The following is a 19,669-nucleotide window of genomic DNA, read 5'->3' on the forward strand; positions in this document are numbered from 1 at the left end:
ACTCAGTATTTCGAGAATTGGTAAATACAGGGAAAGAATTAAAAATGCATCGTGCTTCTCCTATACACTGTACTATCAGATGACTAAACACAGCGATTCTCGAACAACATGGGGGCTTTGGGGCACCGACCCTCCCGCACAGTCGAAACTCTACATATAACTTTTGACTCCCCAAAAATTTACTACCAATAGCTTACTATTGACTAGAAGCCTTACCAATTAACATGAACACTCAAGTAACACATATTTCATATGTTGTATGTATTCCATACTGTATTCTTACAATAAAGCTAGAGAAAGTGTTAAGAAAATCATAAGGAAGAGAAAATACATTTACAGCACTGTACTGTATTTATCGAGAAATATCCGCATATAAGAGGACCTGTGCAGTTCAGACCCATGTTGTTGAAGGATCCATTGTAACAGATGAAGCAACGCTTCCCTTCACAAAATCTTCTAACAAATCAAGGAATGATAGAACTTGGGCTATCACCATTTTGCAATTCCTCACAGATTAAGAAAATCTAGGCCCTGAGCATCAAAGGCTGCTAACACTACCAAAAAAAAAAGACAACTTGACATTACGAGCACCTTGAAAAAGATAACCATCAATGATGTAGTCTTGTAAAGAAAGCTTCTATATCTAACTGCTGACTTATGGGAAACGTAGGAGACAGGAATATGGTGAGCATCACCACACAGACACACCATCAGCAACCTAAAAACTGGAGGAAGCTCTATGGAATAAGCCACCCAGTTTCTTCAACAAATAAATTGCAAAGAAGAGAGACGGAGAGGGAACCTATAAATTACAAGAACTAAGAGACATAAAGTGAGCGAAACATACGGACTTCAGTTTGGATCCTAAACACATAAGAAAACTGGGGAATCTGAACGTTGACTGGATTTGATAATATTAAGGAAATATTATTTTGAAACATTTCAAATAACTTAATGTAACCTCATTACAAATAAAGAGAAATGACATAAGGAATTTGCTTCAGTTATCAAGGGGGAAGGGAGTTGGGATACAGATGAAATAAGACTGGCCATGAATTGATAATTATCAAAGCCGACTGATGGATATAAGGTAGCGGGTTACACTGTTCTCTGCACTTTCATACATGTTTGAAAATGTCCACACTGTAAAATTTATAAAAAAACAATGACAGAAATTTAGGTGCCTGGATCCCACTCCCATAGAGATTCTAATTTAGGGACATGGTGCTCTGACACTTAGCATTCTGAGGCTCTCCAGATGACTCCAATTCATGCCCAGCTTTGAAAACCATTCCGCTGGACCTGAAACTCTTTGAGAACAGATTCTGTATCTTTTTTAACCACTGTTTCACTCATGACCTACCACAGAAAACACACTTAAATATTAATTGAATTCACTACCTAAGGTCGGAGCCATTTTCTCACCTTAATTCTGTAAGTAGAACACGCATCGGGATGGCACCATGAACCTACCTTCAAATGAAATTCTTATTTTCTATTCGTCAACAGTCTCACAATGAACACTCTCCTGCCACCTTGTTTTTGCAAGGGCCATGCTACGTTGCCATCTTAAGAAAACTGATTCACTTTTCACAATCCGATTCAAAAATTTTTGTGAGTTTTCAAAAAAAATTTTTCATGTGAGTTTTCTAGTATCTGGATGGTGATGACAAAATATAATCAATCTAATGTCATCCCTAGAGGCATTTAGTTTTCAATCAGTCCACAAGCGAATATTTTCCTCTTCCCATTTCCTTCCTAAATACAGACCCTTTTTCACACTACAGTCTCCTACTGATCTCCTGTTCTTCAAATTCAAGTACAATAATTTCCATAACTTCACTCTATGGTTTTAAAGTCTTTAGAAATAGGTGAGCCCTGACTAAATTAGAAAGAAATTTTTTAAAAGACTGTCTGTCTTGGGAAAGCATAGAATTTTACCAAAGATAGGACAAAATAATGAAGACTTAAAATGATACTCACTTCAAATAATGAAATACATTTAAAGAAACAAAGTGATTCTGATTTGGGGCACCTGGGTGGCTCAGTCGTTGCTAAGCGTCTGCCTTCGGCTCCGGTCATGATCCCAGGGTCCTGGGATCAAGTCCCACATCAGGCTCCCTGCTCAGCAGGAGACCTGCTTCTCCCTCTCCCACTCCCCCTGCTTGTGTTCCCTCTCTCGCTGTGTCTCTCTCTGTCAAATAAATAAATAAAATCTTTAAAAAAAAAGTGATTCTGATTTGAAAATGCGTTCTTAGATTTTGACAAGTTAGAACAGAACAGAAACTCTAGAAACCAGGAAATATTTTTTTAAATACTTCACCAAATTCTATCAATATCTAAATTTTAATTTTCATTAAATCAGGTTTGGAAGATTGCTGGTACATCTGTAGCAACTTTCTGCAATTCTAGCTTGAATCATCCATAAAAACAAACGGATAAGCCATGTTACATCCTAAGTTCCAGCTGAAATGCTTAGTTTTGATGGGCACAGTCACAAGACTGAATTATGACAAAGGCTTCTATGAAGTCTTCCAGCTCTCCTCCAAGATAAAAAAGCAGAGGACTGGGCGCCTGGGTGGCTCATCGTTAAGCGTCTGCCTTCGGCTCAGGTCATGATCCCAGGGTCCTGGGATCGAGTCCCACGTCGGGCTCCCTGCTCAGCAGGAAGCCAGCTTCTCCCTCTCCCACTCCCCCTGCTTGTGTTCCTGCTCTCGCTGTCTCTCTCTGTCAAATAAATAAATAAAATCTTAAAAAAAAAAAAGCAGAGGACTACTCAAAGTATGTTAAGTATATTAAGAATAACGGGCCCTTTTGGCAAATGTACATCAGTAAAAATGAGTTTAAAAAAGATTTCACTAAATGACACACAACTTTATCCAAATACGTAACTTAAGGTACTGTCTGCCTAGCATCTCTTTTCTAGAAACTGCTCCCCTCCACCATCCACATGGTTATTACAGGACCGGAGAGAGGGGTGAGGAAGATAAGACATGCCGGGTTAGTAAGTGGCCCCATCCCCTGGGACAAACCGACTGATCCCAAGGAGGGCGTCGGCCCCAAGCTAGGGAATGGGTACAAAACTGGGCAGCTAGGCCCATGACGGCCACAGCTGGGACCAGGAGCCCCCCGCAGAAGTAAGAGAGCAGCAGCCCTCCGATGGCCCTTTGGACAATGCACTGCCCCTCCCAGAAGAAGCACCTGTTGATTGCTGGGATTAGGAATGTCAAACTTGTGATTCTTTGAGAAATGCCAGAAATGTGGAATTTTATGTGCAATCTCCTTTCTTTTAAATGTTAATAATTAAATCAGTTTTTAAAAGCACTGTGAGCAAACAAAGAATGTCTACAGGCCACTCGTTTTTGCAAACTGGCAGCTGTGTGTTTTGGCCAAGCAGCAAAAGCTGATCTACAGCAAGAAGGAGGGACAAAGCCAGCACATGGGGAGGAAACACAGGGATCGTCTTGGCAGCATTCAGGGGGGCTGGTTCCAGCGGCTCCTGAGTCCCCAGCTGCATTCTTGGCCCCTTCCTGGGCTTGCTTTTTCATCTCTCCGCTGAGTCAGTGACATGTACTGGTGTCCGCCCAATAAATCCCCCTTTGTGGTGTGAGCTCATGTACCTTACGTTACTATCGCTTCCAACCAAGAGAGTCCCAACTGACTATACGTAATGGCTTTGAAATACACATACAATTCAAGTCCAGGGAATCGGACCCAGGCAGGGCCAGAGGGAAAATATAATGACACAAAAATACTTCATTCTGCATGAATAAAGCATGAGCTCTACAAACAGCAACTCCAGCTGCAAGTGCTTCCAGGGAATTCAAATATTCTGCCCCCTTACAGGATTAGGACTCTTGTCCACAGTGAAAGAAACCCCAACTGAAAGGAGCTTAAGCAAAACAATGATTTATTGGCTCACGTAACCACGTGTCCGAGAATAAAGCCTGCTCCAGGGGCTCAGATGAAGTCTCCAGAATCCACTTTCTCTTCCCCCATCCCTAGGCTCCACCTCTCCCACCTCTCCGCCTACTACTCTGCCCCCCCACCCCCCCCGGCCCCTCCGGAACCGGAGCCTTTCCACGGTTGACAACTGGATTCCTTCTCCTGTAACTTTCAACTTAAATGACAGTTCCTCGGAGAGGCCTCCCAGGACGCCCGCACCTCAGGTAGACCCTCTCATTCTCCATGTCGGCCCTTGGCTTCTTTCACTGCACTGATCACAACTTGCAATTCCTTTCATTTTCTGCTTACTTTCTTTTCCCTTATTTCTTCCACTGTTAAGGCTCCATGAGGCGGGGCTCCAGGTCTGCCCTTTACCCTCTTATACTCCTGTACGGTAGGAATATTTCCCTGTTATCACACAAACCGTGCTGCAGCCTAAAGAACATAAAGTTGACCCAAACTATGGTCATCATAAAATCCAGAATGCTATGTAAACTCAACACCTGGATTCACCCATATCTTACTTCCATTACTTATGGCCAAAAACCTAAAAAGTTTAAGCCATCGTTTCCTTGTTTCACAAGCCAAGTTGGACAAATGAATGACATGAATTTCTATTTTTTAAGTTTTGTGTATTTATCACTAATGACTTTGACTCTCTTAAAGTTGTCATTTAAATATGCATTTGAACTTATTATGGGGTTGTCATTATTAATTATAACACAGGCCCTTAAAACAGAGACATCCAGATCATCAAGTAAGTTTATTTATTAAACAAGTTTCAGAGTAAACAAAAAATTGTCGCCTTGGGGTCTGGTATTTCAATATAATCGGCCAACTCCCCACGGTTATACCAAGGACACTATAAAAATGAGAACAACCTAGTACTCATAAGAATCTCATCATTTCACCCACTGATGTAAATAAGGATTTCTGAGAGGATTTTTGAACATTTAATTGTTACTCAGTAAGGGAAAAGCAAGTAAGCAGAAAATGAAAGGAACTGCAAGTTGTGATCAGTGCCTTTTCGGACTGACCATCTCTCCTAGGACTTTGCATTCTGAGAAAGGGGCACAGGTCCTTACAGGAACGAGCACAGCGTGACGGGCTAAGCGACCGGAATAACATGTGATGTGGCTCAGAGCCCCTCAGCTCCAGGTACTGCTGGTCACCTGGCAAAGAATGTGTATCGGTTAGCTAACAATCTCTCCACAGACACAAACTCACTAGGGTTGCTGCTGAACCTCTGCTAAATCTTTCTATTAAATGAAGACACTCAGTCTTGACTTCTCGATTTGGTAAACTTGTGTTTTCTTACTGCTTTTCATTGACTAAGGCATTCCAGAAGTGAGAGTCCCAGGAAGCCACAACTTAAGTCCAGAGTCCTCAGCCTTTCTCTTTCTGCGTGCTCAGCCTTGCCTCCACATACTTAAAGAAGGAAACTCAATTTCCCACCCCCCCCTTGTACAACTGCTAGTGTCATTAGCACCAGTGGATAGAATATTTTTATACTGTCATACACACATGACTCAGTTTCCATGTCTATAAAAATAAGGAAGTTGAAGTCAATGATCTAAGATCCTTTCCAGTCTTTTGCTGGTTTTTTCTGAAACTAAATCTGCAAAACAACTTCAATTAATGCTCCCGGGTACCTAAGGAAATTTGTTTTAGGTCTTTCTGCTCCCTAATGAATATCTCTTTGTATGTTCTCCCGCCAAAACACACACACACCTAAATGAACAAAAGTTAAATTAACTAAAACAAACACCAGAAGGCTCTGATGTCACTCACCACAAGCACTCTGCTTCTAGTTTGTACCCTTATGCACATGTCATTCTCTCTGCCAGGACCGTCCTTCCTCCTGATCGAGGATCGCCCATAATTTAACACTCGGTCTAAATACTTCCACCGCCACTTTCCTAGATCTCCCCCACCGTGGATCCCATAAGTGGGGCCCCACGCCTGCCGATAAGGCGACTGTTGTATGGAGATAAACTGGTAATTTCCTCTTAGGTGAGGTTTGTCTCTCCCACCACACGGAGGGCTGCCCATTCATCTTTGTGTGCTCAGCGTGCCTGGTACTTAGGAGATGCTCAGTACTGGAAAAAGTAACCGAGTTCTCCATCTGGGTTGAGAGGTCTGGTCTTAAGAAGATATTTGGTAACTGGTAAACTCTGAAAAGTTAATTCATTTCTATGATGACTTTCCTGAACTACAAAGCAACTGAACTACAGGGGGAGGTAATTTTTTTTTAATTTTTTATTGTTATGTTAATCAACATATATTACATCATTTGTTTTGGTGTAGTGTCCCATGATTCATTGTTTGTTCATAACACCCAGTGCTCCATGCAGAATGTGCCCTCTTTAATACCCATCACCAGGCTAACCCATCCCCCTACCCTCCTCCCCTCTAGAAACCTCAGTTTGTTTTTCAGAGTCCATCATCTCTCCTGGTTCGTCAGGGGGAGGTAATTTGCAAGCTCTGATTTTTTTTTTTTTAAGTACACAGTTGTTTCTGAAATAAAGTCCTCTCTCACCATACCCTCACCCCCAATGGAATCTGGGAATTTCACTGGCCTTGGTGAGGTCTACCAATGTATACAGACTCCAGTTCCTTCCACCTGCAAAGGCAGCCTCAGAGACATTAAGACCACTTTATCTCAGGCACCTGGGTGGCTCCGTCAGTTAAGTGTCTGCCCACGGCTCAGGTCATGATCGCAGGGTCCTGGGATCAAGTCCCGCATTGGGGGGGGGGGGGGGGTCCCTGCTCAGCAGGGAGTCAGCTTCTCCCTTTGCCCCTCCCCCCAACTCGTGCTCACTCACTCTCTCGCTCTCTCTCTCTCAAAAATAAACAAATCTTTTTTAAAAAATAGAACCACTTTATCTCTCAGTAGCTGAAAGTCAAATTTGGAACTAGCACACACGTCCCTGTTCTGAATTACTTATCCAAATACAATCCAGTTTAGAGATGTACTACTATTATCTCCACTTCTACAGCATCTACTAGCATATAGCACACACTCAGAGCTTGGAGAACTTGCAAGGCCACTTAACTAGTTAGTCTATGGCAGGGCTAGAACACCAAGTCCGGCTTCTGAGCCATGACACTGGGCTGCTCATTAGTGGACTGGGGTGGGGCGGGGAAGACCTTTCAAACACGGTGTGAAATACTGGAATTTTTATCAACGACACAGAACTATGGATCAGAAAGTGCGTTAAAGAGAGAAAGGCACAGGCAACTAGGGGACAAGTTCCAGGAGGAAAGAGACCACAAAAAGCCGTTCTCATATAGCCCAAAGAACCAAAAGCAGAGACTTGAACAGATTTGCCCACCCATGTTCACATCAGCACTGTTCACAGCAGTCAAAAGTGAAAGCAACCCAAGCGTCCACGGATGAATGAATGGAAAACAAAACGTGGTCTATCTGGACAATGGAATATTATTCAGTCTGAAAAGGGAATGAAATTCTGACAGAAGCTACAACATGGATGAACCTTGCGGACATGAGGCTAAGTGCAATAAGCCAGACACAAAAGGACACAAACGATACGATTTCACTTATACGAGGCACCTAGAAGCGTCGATTCACAGAGATGGAAAGCTGCATAGTGGCTGCCAGGGGCCAGGGAGGAGAGGACCGGAGTTTGTGTTTAATGAGCACAGAGCTGCAAAATGGGGATGACTGAAAATGTTTTGGAGATGGGTGGTGGTAGTGATTACCCAACACGGGGAATGGACTTAATTCACACTTAAAAATCACTAAAATGACAGAGACGCACCTGGCTGGCTCAGTCAGTAGAGCACGCGATGACTCTTGATCTCGGGGTCATGAGTTCAAGCCCCACATTGGGTGTAAAGCTTTCTTTTTTTAAAAAAAAATCGCTAAAATGACAAATCTTATGCTATGTATATTTTACCACAATTTTTTTCAGTAGTTCTACACCAATGACAGCGTGGGACAGGAGAAAAAAAACACTCGGCTAGAAGTCTGGAGTCTGCCATTGGGCAGCTAATGCCCTTAGCTCCCTCAGTGAAGTTGCTTTTCTCAGCCTCAGTCTCCTCTGTAAAATGCACAGGGCGTGTGTATCCTCAGGGTTATTATGGAGACTAAATGAGAAAACATCTATCGTACGTAATACCTGGCTCTGAGTCAGCACTTACCTGGTTTTTGGACATCATTCTGATATTCTAGAAAGTCCGGAGAAAGAAATTGTCTAGCAGCCAAACCTACTCAAAGGCAGGATGAGCTGCCAGTCCTTAAAGAAGGACAAGAATAGGCCAGGGAGATTCCTTTGCCGAGACTCAGTCCTCTGAGAGCTGAGGTGACACCAGTCCAGAACGCCACACTAGGAAGGAAGAGGCCTGGCCTCTGGACCTCGTCCAGCTGCTCACTCGCTGGATCACTAGACTAGTCACTTCACCCCACTCGGCCTCAATATTCGCCCTGCCTTTCAGGGTAACCGGGAAGGAACAAATGGGAAGATTCGTACTAAAGGCTTCGGGGCCTCAGAAGCATTTTCAATATGGAAACAAGAGCAGGAGCATTATCATCAGAGGCCCTTCAGACCCTTCTCTCTTCTTCTCTATCACCCAAAAGACGATGTCACTCACCTTCAGAGGCACTGTCAGTGGGCGTCTCCGGACCTACCCTAAATCTCCTCCAGCAGCTCCGGAAATTTCTCTAACAGAAAAAGTCCTTCATTCTCTTCCCTGCTAGGTGGCGTATGAAGGGTAAGGGAGCCTAAGGAAGCTGCCATCCAGCCAGCCAGGACTGGGGAGCTACAGTGCCAGAAGGGGGTCCGCCTTCTCCACGAGGGGCAGCATACTGCTGAACATCTGGTCCCCCCCCCAGAAGTGCAGACGTTTCCCCCCCCTTCCCTCATTACTAGGATTCCCTTCCCCACAGGACTGCGGCCATCCTCTGAAATGACTCATTCCCCATCCACCCACCCCACCCATGCCCAGAACACCAGCCAACTCTTCAAGACCCTCCACCTCTTCCAAGAACGTTCTTCTACCTTTTAGCTTTCCCTGAGACTTGGGTGTGCCCTGGGACACCATATCTCAAGCAGATTCTATCTTCCTCTCCAGCCATGTGCCTCAGGGCCAGGAAGAAAAGTGTCTTTCCTCCCTCCCACTGTCACTTCTAGTACAGGACTTCCTCCAGAAAAATAATCTCCTTCCTCTTGCATCTTCAAGGCGTAAGGCAATCCGCTTTCCCCCACCTGGCTACCCCCAGACTTCCTTTCTACCCCATCTCCCATCATCCTCCTCAATGACCTCTGTGTTCATATGGACGACTGTCATAGAGCTCGGCCTCTCCCAAGTCCTTGGCCTCTTCTCTGAAAACCATTTCCTTCATTCTCCGTCACACTGTTGTGCTCAGGCCCTGCACTTCATCACCATCAGAAACAGCTGTCTCCTCCCTGTCTCCAGCCTCAGCCTCCTTCCTTCTAGCTCCTCCTTCCTTCTAGCTCACTTGCTTAAGTACCCACTACCAATTCCGATTCCACAGTGCCCTGCCTGCTGGGCAAGCCCTGGCCTCTAGCACTTTCTCGCTGGGCGTTAACTCCCTCCGGGACCCACCTCCCTCCTTCAGCAGCTTAGATCTCACAGTATGAAAGCCCTCTTGCTGATACAGTCTCGCCCTCGCCTTCGCCTCTTTCGCTCCCTTCCAGCCCCAGCACCTGGCAAGCCAACTCTGCTGGAGAGGGAAAAGATTCTTGCAGCCAGCCTTATGAAGCTTCACGTTAAATGCATTTATGATCCCAAACCAGGAATGGGCAATTCACTCTACACTGCCTAGAAATTTTACTGTGATTCCCCTCCACGCCTTCCCTATGCTTACTCTGGACAGATGACCTTACCTCATTTTCCCCAAACACAAGCCAACAGGGACAAACTTCATTGCCCCTCCACCAAATCCACAAACCTACCAGCATCCATGCCCACCTCCTCCTGTCTCCCGCTATATGGATAGCACACTCCTGCTCTTAGCAAAGACCAAGCACTCCACACAGGCTCTGGACTCTAGGTGCCCCTACCTCCCTGCCCAGGAATGTCATTCCTACCATTATCCCCTTTTTCCTGCATCATTAATCAGTCTTTACCTCCGCAGGGGATCATCTCCGACAGCACAGACACTCTCTACTTAATCTTCATCCCAAACACACACCCCTTTGATGGCCATACGCCCCTCTAGTCAGTGACACAATTTCCCCCGTAGCCCTGGTTATCTATACCAATGCTTCTCAAACTTTAGTTGCCTGGGAATCTCGCTGAAGCCTGTGTGTATTCTGATTCAGCAAGAGTCAGCACTGCCAACCAACTCCCAGATGACTGTTGGTAGGGGGCCCAAGGACCCCACTCTGCATAACAAGGCCCTGTGGCTCCCTCCCTAATGACGTCATTCACAAAATCCCTTCTAGCGTGGCTCCCTCCCCCCAGCAAAACTTCCTGAAATTGGGCTGGTCAGAATCACCAATAAACTCCCCGTTGCACACTCCAATAAAAACTGTTCTCTTTCTCCTCTCCCAGGCCCTCCCTGCCTGTAGCAACTGTGAGAGAACACTGCCTAGAAAGGGGAAGGCCCGTAGGAGGCCAGTTCGAACACCGCTCTTGGCATCTCCCTCCAGATATGGCCCGGCCCAGCCTTGAGGGCAACCCCCTCTCCTACCGGCTCGATGCTTCTCTGGCAGCTGTTGGCAGCTTCCCCAGCCGGCTCTTCCTCTTCTTCCTGGCCTCCTCAGAGCTGGGTCTTACACCCTTCCCACCCCTACACTTTCCTTCAGTGGCCTCATCCATTCCAGCAGCTCTACAAGCAACTCCCAAACCTTTAAACCGCAGCCCAGAGCATTCTCCTGCCCTCCAGACTCCTGACCTTCTGCCTAACTGCCACCTCTCCCCCTGTGGGTGTCCTGCGCACATCTCAAACCTAACGTTCCCAAAACAGAATTCTTGATTCTTCCTGCCCCACTTCAAATCTGCCCCTTCTCCGCTCCGCTATCCCCCACCTAGCAGTCACTCAAGTAACTAGTGGTATCCAAGTTATTACTAAAGCCAAAAACCTGGGAGTTATCTTTGATTCCCCCGTGCCTCTCCCCCAACTCAGTTCATGGCCAATTGTACTGGTTCCCTCTCCAAAACCCGCTTCTTCCATCTCTGCCATACCCTAGGCCCAGACACCAACCACTGAAGGGCCACGACTTCCTAAATGACCTGTCACGGCCACCTTAGCCCCTCTTCAATCTATTCCCCACACAGCCCCCAGGGTGAATTTTCCAAAAATACAAACAAAAGTGTACGTAAAGCCCTTTAGTGGCACACCATGAATAAAATCCAAACCCGCTGGTCACCATGGCCTACAAGACCTGACACAAACCTTTCTTCCGCTAGCCTGCTTTGCCTTCTTTCAGTTCCATGAGTATGCCCAGTGCCTTCCTACCTAGGATCCCTTTCACATGCTCTACTCTCCCCTTGTATTGCTTTTAGGAAGGCCTGAAGCAAGAGGAAGCAAGCGACACACAGTCAAGTAACTGAAGAAGACCCTTGTGGCCGCCTGGAGCAGAGAGAAAGACCCAGAGTCCGCCATGAGATGGTACTACATGGGAAAGGAAAGGGCCAGATCATTAAAGACCCTCTGGCCCAGCAGTTTAGGGATTTTAAACTTTCTACTGAGGACACTGGAAAGCCACCGAAGTGCTTCAAGCAAACTGGTGACACCATTAGACCTGCCTGTTGAAAAACTCACTCTAGCGAGAGTGCGGAGAAACAGAAGGGCCAAGGGCAGATGTGGGAGATTCAGCAGGCCAGGCCAGAGACAATGGAGGGGCTGGAGGTCGAATCGATCACCAATAGCAATGATTTCATCAATCATGTCTAGGTAATAAAGCCCCCATAAAAGCCCAAAGGGAGGTTCGGAGAGCTTCCAGGTTGGGGAACCAGACAGAATACTTCCGTGTGCCACTATGGTGGGCCCCCGACTCCGTGAGGACAGAAGCTCCTTTGTTCAAGACCTTACCCTATGTATCTCTTCATTTGGCTGTTGATTCATATCCTTTAATATCCCTTGTAATAAAGCGGTAATCTAATGAGTAAACGGGTTTCCCGAGTTCTGTGAGGCACTCTAGCACATTAATCAAACCCAGGCAGGGGCTTATGAACACCTCTGATTTATAGTGAATCAATCAGAAGGACAGGTAACAATCTGGGCTTGCGACTGGCATCTGAAGTGGAGTGTTATCTTGTGGGACCAGGCCCTTAATCTGTGGAACCTGATGCTGTCTCCAAGTAAACAGTGTCAGAATTGAGTCAAAATGTAGACACCCAGCTGGTGTCAGAATTGTGCGGTGGTGCTGAAAAAACCACACACACACCCTGCCTTGGAAGTGGGTACAGAACCCCTTTAGACGTGAAAAAAAATGGCAGCCCTTAATGAATGAACAGATAGAGTTTTAGATTTTAAAAAGGCTTAACATGCAAGTATGAGTAGAGAGGTACCACCTTCACTAAATCCACTACTAAGAAGAGGAGCAGTTAGTCCACACTCTGTAACTGTCTACCCATCCTTTCCTGTTTTTCCCGCAGAGTGGGGTGGAAGGAAGGAGCGGGATGATAGGAGAGGCAGGATGAAAGAAAAGAAAGATACGAGCTCAAAATGAGGGCAGCGAATGGGGAAAAAGGCCAAAAATGGGAAGAAAGGAAACACAAGTTGTGCAGAGTGTCCAATCCACCCGGTGATGACTCTAGGCTGGGCTGCGATGAACAAAAGCCACTCTCACCAGCCTTCGCTTTCTGAAGTTACATTTTAACATGACTTATGAACTCTCTTGTTCTAAATACACCTCATTCGAAGGATATTTGTTAAATGAAACTACTACAATCACAGAAGTTTCAGAGATGGAAGGGAACTCAGAGGTCATTTAATCAGGCTTCAGGCTCAGGATGCCTCTTCTCTCCACCTGTAGACACTTCAGGAAGACTTCATCCAGAAGGTAAAAGAATAAAGTCCTTCTATCCAAGTGGATAATTAAAAGGTATTAGGTTTTCAAAAGAGAAATGAAAAAGTGCTGGCCCAATAGTGTCCAAAGATTTAAAATAATGGGGGAGAGGGGGAGGGTTTAGGTTCTCCAAGATTTTATTTAGCTACTTTGCCAGTGAGTTTTATTTTTAAAAATACACAGATGATTAATGACTAATTTTAAGCTGTTCATCAAGGAACTCGTTTTGGCAATAATTTTTTTACCAATTTTTTTTACAGTTAAAAAAACTCAGCTGTTTCATTTGCTTTAGGGATCAGCAAGATTTAAATTTCTAATTTCCAAAGCTACTGCATATTTGGCTAATTAATTCTAGCATCTGACAATGAAGAACCAGAAGAAAGAACATAAAGTGAAAAGTCTAATATTAAAAGTTTCTAAAATGGTAAAAACTCCAGCTGCATTTTATTCTCCTGGAGTTCATACTTTAGTAAGCATATGAAACAATGATTTTTCTCAATAATGTCTGGTCTGAACCTTCGAAAGGAAATTTGGTAGCCTCGGACACTGTCAAGGGTCCTCAAGCTCCCTCGTGCAGTCCCCTCCCACATTGTACCACGTTTGTCCTATGTGCCAGTAGAAGGGATGGTACGTCACCTCCAAAATCAGATACAAAGAGATCACACTTTCCATCTTGATTGTCCACTTTCTCTCTCTGCCTCTCTCAGATCACTTGCTCTGGAGAGAAACTTAGCTACCATGTTCTGAAGCATCCTATGGACAGAGGCCCACTCAGTTGGGTACTGAAGCTTCCAGACAGCAGTTGTGTGAGTGAGCCACCCTGGAAGCAGATTCTCCAACCCCAGTCCAGCCTTCAGATGACAACAACCTCAGAAGAGACCCTGAGCCAGAAGCACCCACCAAGCTGCTCCCAGATTCCTGAACTTCAGAAACTGTTGAAGCTGTTACGTTTCGGGTGATATGGTACACCACAGAAAATTCACTCAAGACAGTCAAACTACGAGGTGGCCAGCTACACAGGACCAAACTACTATACTTCCTTCAACTCATGCCATACACTAAGTAAAATTACATAGCTTGACATGTTTTCATTTGGATCAGACCTCGCTTGACATTTTCTACGTCCATTCCCAATCTGGTGGGCCTAGAGTATACTATAAAGAGTATACTATAACTAAGTTGCCCACAAAGCCCTGGCAAAAGCAACAATGACAATATATTAGCAAGTATCGATTAACAGCACCACTTCCTGCATTTAGATTTCAATTTTTTTCAAAAAGCACAAACTCCCCAAAGATTCACTAACACCCATCAGAGAACACTCACAGAAATTATAAGCAGTTCCTTTTTTTTAAGAGCAACATAAACTTGACATACCTTCCCTCTTTGACTTCCCACTTCCACATTCTTTTCATCTTTCTTCCCACTCTCGCCCATCCAAAAGCTCATACGCCCTCTTGCCTACTGGTCCCTCTCCTTTTTGAAACCTTTAAGAATACGTGGACATATATGCCCATATTTGTATTCCTAAGTAATCAAAAGAACTGAGGAGCTAAAGGAGCCAGTTCATGGCCAAATCTCCAAGGCCAGATACGTACCTGATGTTGGTTAGATCAGTGGGTCCGTGCCAAGTGGATAGGTGATGCTCAGTAAATGTTAATTTCCCTCCTCTTCCTTACCCACCTTCCCCGTGACTAGGAAAGAGTCCCATTTTCTCTGGTACTCTGGTCTCTCTGATTCAGACTTCTCAACAACACACTCTCACTTGAAGAAAAAAAAAAAAACCTCGGGTGCCTGGGTGGCTCAGTCGTTAAGCGTCTGCCTTCGGCTCAGGTCATGAGCCCAGGGTCCTGGGATCAAGTCCCACATCAGGCTCCCTGCTCAGCAGGAAGCCTGCTTCTTCCTCTCCCACTCCCCCTGCTTGTGTTCCTGCTCTCGCTGTGTCTCTCTCCGTCAAATAAATAAATAAAATCTTAAAAAAAAAAAACCTCAAGCATCTTGCATATCTAACAGCAGGGGCTGTTCACTTAAAAGTAATTGGGGCCAAAGAAAAGTGGGACTCTTGCCTATCATCTTGAGACAAGTTACACTGGGAACATTAGAAGAGTTCACCAAGATCTCTTCCAATGTTGTGATACTGTCTCCAAATTTAGCTTTCAGAAAAGGTCTCCACCGATGTTTCTAACTCCATAAATTCCATGAGTGGAGAGGAATTTAGTAACTGAATGCCAAGAGGCATTGTGGGATCGGGTGATGTGGCACAACGGATTACCTCAACCCTCTGGTTTACAAATTTCCAGTCTCAAGCCATCTCCAGGCAAGGCAAGAACCTTCAAGAATTCAAAACTTTTCTACTTCTTCCACCTTCCACCAACACCCGTTTAGATCCCATTTGACATTTGAATTCTTGTCTTCCTACCTATGTGTCTCGGTCCCATATTCACAAAGTCCTGGGAAAGTTTGTACCACTAGGGAAATCCTGCTGAGATTTCAGATCCCCACTGTTTCCCATGGGAAACACCATGAAAAGAAAAGGAAGGAAAGACTCAGACATGGTCAGAAGAAAGTAGATGAGGGGACAGGACTAAAACCACACACAGGGAATGTGTATCCTTGGCCTTATTCCTACCCCTACCTCCATCCCACCCCCACTACCACAAAGAACACCTTCAACATTCCTAATTTCATGTTCTCCTAACAGGGAGGGAAAACTATTGCCACCTTCTCACTGCTGCATGCTCTCCAGCTCAGACAGGTGAAAAAGTCATGCTCAAGACCCCACCCCTAATAAAGTTTCAAAACCAGTATCAAACCTAGGTCTTCACACCCTGACCTCCTTTTCGTCCCAATATTCAATGCCACCTCCACAGTCACTCCATTTCTGAGAACTTCCATGTTCTAATTATATTGCTCCAGGTTTAAGGAACATTGCCTTCACCTGTTTGGGGCTTTGACAACCAAGAACCTCGCTGCTCAGCTGTAAAATGTGAGCCATTTACACATCTAAAAGATACGCTATATTCTTTGACAATCAGTGCCCACTACCCATCCCCAAAACTTAAAAAGAAATGAGGTTAGAAAGCTAGGCCAAAGCATAAAGTTCCCTCGTCTGCAAAGGTTTGAAATCACCTCACAGGGAACGTAAATGAACAATCAGCCAAGTCTCTTCCAGGGGCAATTCTAAAGCAGTCCACCAGCCACACTTCTCCCCAGAAGACTCACCTGATAACAATATCAAAGCTCCAACGTTTCCAATATGCATCTGTAAATTAGCACAGAAAGGACACTGCTCAAACAAGCAGTCTGGGCACAGCTATCTCTGCCACTAGCAGTTCTGAACCAACCACGACGCGGATAACCTTATAACACCTACAAGAAGGCAAGAAAAGAGGAGTGGAAGCCTGGTCCAGCCAAACAGATCAAGTCGGTGGTGCTTCCTATTAGAAGCCACATTCGGTGTCAGCCTCTATCAGAAAGGAACTAAAGGGGGCGGGGGGGTGGGGAGCAAAGAAACAACTTGAGGCTCACTTGCAAGACAGGACCAAAAACAAGCAGACCGAACAACTTTTGGAACACGGCCCCGGTTCAGTGCAAGTTCTTAAGGTACTAGTAAGTTTTTGCAACACTGTTACAGCTCTTACCCGGCCCACAGCGGCAACTAAGGAACTGAGGAAGTGGACCATCCTCCGGCTGGAGGCCCGAAAGGGCAGGAAGTGGAAGCAGAGGCCATTTGTGGGAAAAGGGAAAGAGCGGCGAAAAGGGAGAGGCTGGGGCGCCGCCCCCATTTCCTCAGCCCCGGGCAGGTCTCGGAGGCTTTCTCCGGGGCACCGGCCGGGGCCGAATGAGGCCGGCAACCCCGCGTCGCCCTCCGCCGCCCTCGACAGGCGGCCACTGAGAGCGGGGCGGCGCACCCCACCTCCCCAGCCCGTGCCCCACCCCGCCCGGAGCGGGCCTGTCGGGGCGCTGGCACCCTCACCTGGGACCCGTCCCGCGCCGCCTCGGCCGTCCGCACCGGTCCCGCTGCTCTTAAACCTGCCCCGCCCTCTCCTTCGCCTCGTCCCGGGGCCGGACCCCAGCAGTCCCCTGCCGATTTGTCATTGAGCAGCCCTGGCTCGCTTCCCCACCCCCGAGCGCGCCCCCGGCGTCGCCTAGGCAACCCCGCCTCCCGAGAGAGGGCGCGTTCCTTCCGCTCCAGCCCTCCCCTGGAGGCCACGCCCCCTGCGAGCGTTTTAGCCAATCCAAAGTGGGGCTGGGAGGCTGGGAGGAGGCTCTGCCAGTGAGAAGCCGCCGTAGGCGGGAGGGCGGGCTTCGCACGGCTGCCCCGCCCACCTCCACTTCCTCCTCCTTCCCCGGGCCGGACTGGCTGCGCGTGACCGCTGCTGCAGTGGAGGATTCGTGCTGGTCCGGGGACTCTGGGCGTGGGCGGGTGGACAGCGCTCCAGTCCTGGATTTAGGTCAGAGCGAGGCCGAACTAGAGGAAAGCAAAAGGGAGGGGCAGACCGATATAGAAAGACCCAAAATTACGATGCGGCGCGGGCGTGTCTCAGGGTCCAGGCGGCTGTCGGACGCCGGCTGGGGGCACCTGAGGCAGCGGGACTTCCGCCTGCCGCCACGACTCGCTTGGCTACATGGCATCCCATTAGCAGTAACGGAGTTACTTGACCAGTGCCTAGCAATAACTCGATCCAGATCACATACAAGGGGGAGAATCCTAACCCCAGGTTCCTTGAGGCAGGAAAGGCAGTTGGCAAGCTCACAGACGGGTTTTTCTCCCACAACCTGTACCCGCGCCCCACCCCACCCCCACCCCCGTCATTGTCCTCCAAATCCAGGGAATTTGTCATTTTCTATCCAAATAGGATTTCACCTCGGGTTGATTTTCCTAACAATCCGCCCCTCCCTAAAGCTGAATCCTCTCCAACCCCCCTTAACAGGATTTGTGGCCCCACTGACCCTCACACAAACCACATGGCCCGACACACTGTATCACAATTGTCTAAATGCCCGCCTCTATAATCTCTAGGGATGGAAACTCTCTTGTTCAAACTGATATCCACAGCAGCTAGCTAATTCTTTCCTTGTTAATAATTATACGTTAGGGTACATGTGTATTATAGGAGATGCTTTGTGCCTTGATTAGATTGCTGTGTAAAAGCAACTAAGAGATCCAGGCCTTCCACCAATAGCTGTATCAAAAGGCAAAGAAGTTTTACCTTAGTCTTCAGTAGCAGGCCTAACAAAACAACAACAACGACAACAACAAAAACACATGTAACTGGAAGAGTATCCTAGTGTTAGACTACCTTAAATTTTATCTTTCTCATACACATTAAAGACTTACTGCATGCTAAGTATATGGCAAAAACGCTGCTAGGTACTGTAAGGGATAAGGGAAACAGGTGTCTCAAAAAGGAAGTTCTCTAGTATTTATAACCTAGAAGGGGAATCAGACCCAAACCTCTTCTTATGGAGTAATGATTAAGTGCACAGGTTTGGAATCAAGAAGCATAGGGTCAAAGGAGGACTCTACCATATAACTAGCAGTTACTTTAGGAAGTTCCTTAACCTCTGTGGGCCTCAGTATCCCCAGCTGCCCAATAGGAGCAGTACGCCCACTAGGAACTTGGGAGGGCTACGATCTTGGTGAGTGCTTAACAAATGTTAGCTTTAAGGGTGATTGCCACCAGAGGCCACGAAGTATACTCAACCCAGGGACAGCATTTCCTCCCAAGGTCCATGATACCGGGGAGCGTGTGACGCCACCATTGTGCAGCCAATGCTGTGTGCAGCCTGGTGGAAAGGAGCTGCTGTAGTGATGCCATTTGATCCAATGAAGTTTAGACAGGCGAGTTGCCTGCAGCATCCTGCCCAAGTGAAATGAGTAGTTCCGGGAACAAGATCGGGGTCATGGACAGACCAGGATTCTCCCATCCCCATACCCACAGCAATCACAGGAGATTTTCTCACCTTTCCTGGAGTGTATAACGGCCATTCCTTTGTATTAGTAACAGGATGTGATGCAGGATGATCTGCCTCTCAACCCCCCCCCCCCAACCACCTGTCTACCCACCTCAACCTCAGTACTCTGAGACTCTGGACTTTACCTGTAGGATCATCTATTCAGATCCTGGATATGCCAGGCCCTAGCTGAGTGTGGTAGGTTCAGAGGATAATGGCAGGAGTCTTTTGGAGGGGCTGTCCCCCAGCACAGGAACAGGTCCCACCACAGAAAGAGCATTGGCAGACCCCGGCTGTGGCTACCTCTAGGGTTGCTCATGTCAGGCCTCAGGATGCTCTTGTCTCCTGAGCTGCTCTTGAGGGAACTCTGCCTCCCAGCAGAGCCAGGGGCCTGAGCAACAGGAATACAAGATCCCCAGCAGGTCCTGCAAGGTCCCTCTAACCCTTTGCAGCTGTGGAAAGAACATTCTAGACACTCCCTCCTTCAAAAGTATTTACTGAGTATTGCGTGAGTCTTCAGTGCTGTTTAACAAATATTTCCCCTTCTGTCTCCTGGGCACTGGGTAGAATGGAACTTTCTAGCTCCCTGTGTGGGGTGAGGCTATGTGACTGGCTCCAACCAATGACTTGTGAGTGGAAGGGACACATACATCACTTGGGGGCCGGAGAACTTATTTGCCAATGCGACACTCCCCATAGCTCTTGTCTCTATGGTACGGTCACTGGGAATGTTTGGGTGGTGGCTGCTCCATCAGCCTGGGACC

At 46.8% G+C, this 19,669-nt stretch overlaps 1 protein-coding gene across 4 annotated transcripts in view; it reads right to left on the reverse strand.

Moving 5' to 3' along the window:
- RALB (RAS like proto-oncogene B) overlaps nt 1-17,112 on the reverse strand; it is a 52,055-nt gene extending 34,943 nt beyond the window's left edge. The window contains exons 1-2 of one of the 4 annotated variants that reach the window (XM_027590901.2): nt 16,924-17,112; nt 16,170-16,209 (exon numbers count right to left, since the gene is read on the reverse strand). The gene's annotated coding sequence lies outside the window, so the exon portion shown is untranslated. Of the gene's footprint in view, nt 1-16,169; nt 16,210-16,588; nt 16,697-16,923 lie in introns of those variants that run through there. The other 3 variants (XM_027590903.1, XM_027590900.2, XM_027590902.1) reach the window with 3 other exon arrangements.
- Nucleotides 17,113-19,669: the final 2,557 nt, after the last annotated feature.

The sequence above is a fragment of the Zalophus californianus genome, chromosome 3 (genome assembly GCF_009762305.2).
Source record: "Zalophus californianus isolate mZalCal1 chromosome 3, mZalCal1.pri.v2, whole genome shotgun sequence".
Lineage (NCBI taxonomy): Eukaryota > Metazoa > Chordata > Mammalia > Carnivora > Otariidae > Zalophus > Zalophus californianus.